This window comes from Panulirus ornatus, chromosome 12, assembly GCF_036320965.1.
Source record: "Panulirus ornatus isolate Po-2019 chromosome 12, ASM3632096v1, whole genome shotgun sequence".
Lineage (NCBI taxonomy): Eukaryota > Metazoa > Arthropoda > Malacostraca > Decapoda > Palinuridae > Panulirus > Panulirus ornatus.
In genome coordinates this window covers 30,994,353-30,999,715 of record NC_092235.1, presented here as the reverse complement: position 1 = coordinate 30,999,715, position 5,363 = coordinate 30,994,353, and positions in this window count along the sequence as shown.

Genomic DNA, 5,363 nt, shown 5'->3' with positions numbered 1-5,363 from the left:
TACCCTTACGTTACTTACTCGATCAAACCACCTCACACCACACATTGTCCTCAAACATCTCATTTCCAGCACATCCATCCTCCTGCGCACAACTCTATCCATAGCCCACGCCTCGCAACCATACAACATTGTTAGAACCACTATTCCTTCAAACATACCCATTTTTGCTTTCCGAGATAATGTTCTCGACTTCCACACATTCTTCAAGGCCCCCAGAATTTTCGCCCCCTCCCCCACCCTATGATCCACTTCCGCTTCCATGGTTCCATCCGCTGCCAGATCCACTCCCAGATATCTAAAACACTTCACTTCCTCCAGTTTTTCTCCATTCAAACTCACCTCCCAATTGACTTGACCCTCAACCCTACTGTACCTAATAACCTTGCTCTTATTCACATTTACTCTTAACTTTCTTCTTCCACACACTTTACCAAACTCAGTCACCAGCTTCTGCAGTTTCTCACATGAATCAGCCACCAGCGCTGTATCATCAGCGAACAACAACTGACTCACTTCCCAAGCTCTCTCATCCCCAACAGACTTCATACTTGCCCCTCTTTCCAAAACTCTTGCATTTCCTCCCTAACAACCCCATCCATAAACAAATTAAACAACCATGGAGACATCACACACCCCTGCCGCAAACCTACATTCACTGAGAACCAATCACTTTCCTCTCTTCCTACACGTACACATGCCTTACATCCTCGATAAAAACTTTTCACTGCTTCTAACAACTTTCCTCCCACACCATATATTCTTAATACCTTCCACAGAGCATCTCTATCAACTCTATCATATGCCTTCTCCAGATCCATAAATGCTACATACAAATCCATTTGCTTTTCTAAGTATTTCTCACATACATTCTTCAAAGCAAACACCTGATCCACACATCCTCTACCACTTCTGAAACCACACTGCTCTTCCCCAATCTGATGCTCTGTACATACCTTCACCCTCTCAATCAATACCCTCCCATATAATTTACCAGGAATACTCAACAAACTTATACCTCTGTAATTTGAGCACTCACTCTTATCCCCTTTGCCTTTGTACAATGGCACTATGCACGCATTCCGCCAATCCTCAGGCACCTCACCATGAGTCATACATACATTAAATAACCTTACCAACCAGTCAACAATACAGTCATCCCCTTTTTTAATAAATTCCACTGCAATACCATCCAAAGAAAGAAAGAAAGTTAAGAGTAAATGTGAATAAGAGCAAGGTTATTTAGGTATAGTAGGGTTGAGGGTCAAGTCAATTGGGAGGTAAGTTTGAATGGAGAAAAACTGGAGGAAGTAAAGTGTTTTAGATATCTGGGAGTGGATCTGGCAGCGGATGGAACCATGGAAGCAGAAGTGAATCATAGGGTGGGGGAGGGGGCAAAAATTGGGTGCCTTGTAGAATGTTTGGAAGTCAAGAACATTATCTCGGAAAGCAAAAATGGGTATGTTTGAAGGAATAGTGGTCCCAACAATGTTGTATGGCTGTGAGGCGTGGGCTATGGATAGAGTTGTGCGCAGGAGGGTGGATGTGCTGGAAATGAATTTGATGTTTGAGGACAATATGTGGTGTGAGGTGGTTTGATCGCGTAAGTAATGTAAGGGTAAGAGAGATGTGTGGAAATAAAAAGAGTGTGGTTGAGAGAGCAGAAGAGGGTGTTTTGAAATGGTTTGGTCACATGGAGAGAATGAGTGAGGAAAGATTGACCAAGAGGATATATGTGTCAGAGGTGGAGGGAACGAGGAGAAGTGGGAGACCAAATTGGAGGTGGAGAGATGGAGTGAAAAAGATTTTGAGTGATCAGGGCCTGAACATGCAGGAGAGTGAAAGGCATGCAAGAAATAGAGTGAATGGGAATGATGTGGTATACCAGGGTTGACGTGCTGTCAATGGATTGAACCAGGGCATGTGAAGCGTCTGGGGTAAACCATGGAAAGTTCTGTGGGGCCTGGATGTGGAAAGGGAGCTGTGGTTTCGGTGCATCATGACAGCCAGAGAATGGGTGTGAACGAATGGGGCCTTTGTTGTCTTTTCCTAGCGCTACCTCGCACACATGAAGGGGGAGGGGGTTGGTATTCCATGCGTGGCGGGGTGGCGATGGGAATAAATAAAGGCAGACAGTATAAATTATGTACATGGGTATATATGTATATGTCTGTGTGTGTATATATATGTGTACATTGAGATGTATAGGTATGTATATTTGAGTGTGTAGACGTGTATGTATATACATGTGTATGTGGGTGGGTTGGGCCATTCTTTTGTCTGTTTCCTTGCGCTACCTCGCTAATGCGGGAGACAGCGACAAAGCAAAATAAAAATGAATAATATATTTATTGTCTATAAAAAATTCTAAAAGTTGATCCAACTAAATTTAGGTCCTCTTATTGACATTGCTGTCAAGAAACAAACATTCTCTAGACACTTACCTCATAATTTCTGCTAAGTCAAATCCATTCTGTAACTCTAATCTCTTTCTTTAACTGCCTGGAGCAACTTTTGCACACCACAGTTCAATTTTTGTTTCCATTTTAACCAACATTATATGGGCAATAAACCTACCTCACTTGTGACCAGCAATTGAATGAAAAGGTGAAGACTACTTACCTATGGGAAAGAAAGTTCATCATGTGTTTGTAGACCTGGCTCTTAAAAGCAGAAAGGTTATAGGAAGTAGGGAACGACAAAATAAAATTGTAGAGTACTATGTTGTTTGAAGAAAGACAGAGGCATCAAAACAGTCTATCCTCATGTAGCCAAACTCCGCACAGAAACTATGGGATGCAGCAACCAGTTGCAAGCTGTAGTTCCAGGCCTTAATGGCTGGGACACATGTAGACAGGTTGCTTGGTCAGTAGCCAAAATAATATCTAGAACAGAGAGAGGGTATCTCTATAATATTTTCTGTAAAATCTGGCTTTAATTTTGCTCAGCTAAGTTACATTTCTCTGCCTGCCTTCTTCAATTTGTTTTCTAAGTATCAATATTCATGAAAAGACTATTTAAAGCATTCCTTTAAATATGGACCAATAAAAGATACTAAGAAACTGAGAGTCATATTTCTGCAGTAAACATTTCATATGTAAAGGGAACTCACAAAAATTAAGAAATATATATTACTCACATGTATTTATACTTTCATTACAAATATCTACAAAGTCATCACTAAACAAATTTCAGAAGAGGCACAAATAAACTTCAAAAAGGTTAAATAAATTCATTCAACACAGGTACTTTAAAAAACAATCCTCCATCTACATACTTAACTAATAATGTAGAGAGGAGAGCTGATAATTTCGCTTGCCAGTTGACACTATAAATTACGAACTTCATTTCTACATTAAGGATGGGCATAATGTATAAAAACCATGGCATGACACCTGAGCAAGTCAAGTACTCCTCAATACATCTCTCCCTAACAGTTAGCACACATGACTAGGGAATCATTCAGGACCCATCAACACAGCTGAGCAAAGGTAGAACTACCATAACCATCAACAAAGCTGAGCAAAGGCAGCACTACCATGACCATCAACACAGCTGAGCAAAGGCAGCACTACCATGACCATCAACACAGATGAGCAAAGGCAGCACTACCATGACCATCAACACAGCTGACCAAAGGCAGCACTACCATGACCATCAACACAGCTGAGCAAAGGCAGCACTACCATGACCATCAACACAGATGAGCAAAGGCAGCACTACCATGACCATCAACACAGATGAGCAAAGCAAGCACTACCATGACCATCAACACAGCTGACCAAAGGCAGCACTACCATGACCATCAACACAGCTGACCAAAGGCAGCACTACCATGACCATCAACACAGATGAGCAAAGGCAGCACTACCATGACCATCAACACAGATGAGCAAAGGCAGCACTACCATGACCATCAACACAGCTGACCAAAGGCAGCACTACCATGACCATCAACACAGATGAGCAAAGGCAGCACTACCATGACCATCAACACAGCTGAGCAAAGGTAGAACTACCATAACCATCAACAAAGCTGAGCAAAGGCAGCACTACCATGACCATCAACACAGCTGAGCAAAGGCAGCACTACCATGACCATCAACACAGATGAGCAAAGGCAGCACTACCATGACCATCAACACAGCTGACCAAAGCAGCACACCTTGACCATCAACACAGCTGACCAAAGGGCAGCACTACCATGACCATCAACACAGCTGACCAAAGGCAGCACTACCATGACCATCAACACAGCTGACCAAAGGCAGCACTACCATGACCATCAACACAGCTGACCAAAGGCAGCACTACCATGACCATCAACACAGATGAACAAAGGCAGCACTACCATGACCATCAACACAGTGAGCAAAGGCAGCACTACCATGACCATCAACACAGATGAGCAAAGGCAGCACTACTATGACCATCAACACAGCTGACCAAAGGCAGCACTACCATGACCATCAACACAGATGAGCAAAGGCAGCACTACCATGACCATCAACACAGCTGACCAAAGGCAGCACTACCATGACCATCAACACAGATGAGCAAAGGCAGCACTACCATGACCATCAACACAGCTGAGCAAAGGCAGCACTACCATGACCATCAACACAGCTGACCAAAGGCAGCACTACCATGACCATCAACACAGATGAACAAAGGCAGCACTACCATGACCATCAACACAGCTGAGCAAAGGCAGCACTACCATGACCATCAACACAGCTGAGCAAAGGCAGCACTACCATGACCATCAACACAGCTGACCAAAGGCAGCACTACCATGACCATCAACACAGCTGACAAAGGCAGCACTACCATGACCATCAACACAGATGAGCAAAGGCAGCACTACCATGACCATCAACACAGATGACCAAAGGCAGCACTACCATGACCATCAACACAGCTGAGCAAAGGGAGCACTACCATGACCAACACATCTGAGCAAAGGCAGCACTACCATGACCACCAACACAACTGACCAAAGGGACCACTACCATAACCATCAACACAGCTGAGCAAAGGTAGCACTACCATGACCATCAACACAGCTGACCAAAGGCAGCACTACCATGACCATCAACACAGCTGAGCAAAGGTAGCACTACCATGACCAACACAGCTGACCAAAGGGAGCACTACCATGACCATCAACACAGCTGAGCAAAGGGAGCACTACCATGACCATCAACACAACTGACCAAAGGGAGCACTACCATGAACCATCAACACTGCTGAGCAAAGGGAACACTACCATGACCATCAACACAGCTGAGCAAAGGCAGCACTACCATGACCATCAACACAGCTGAGCAAAGGGAGCACTACCATGACCATCAACACAGCTGACC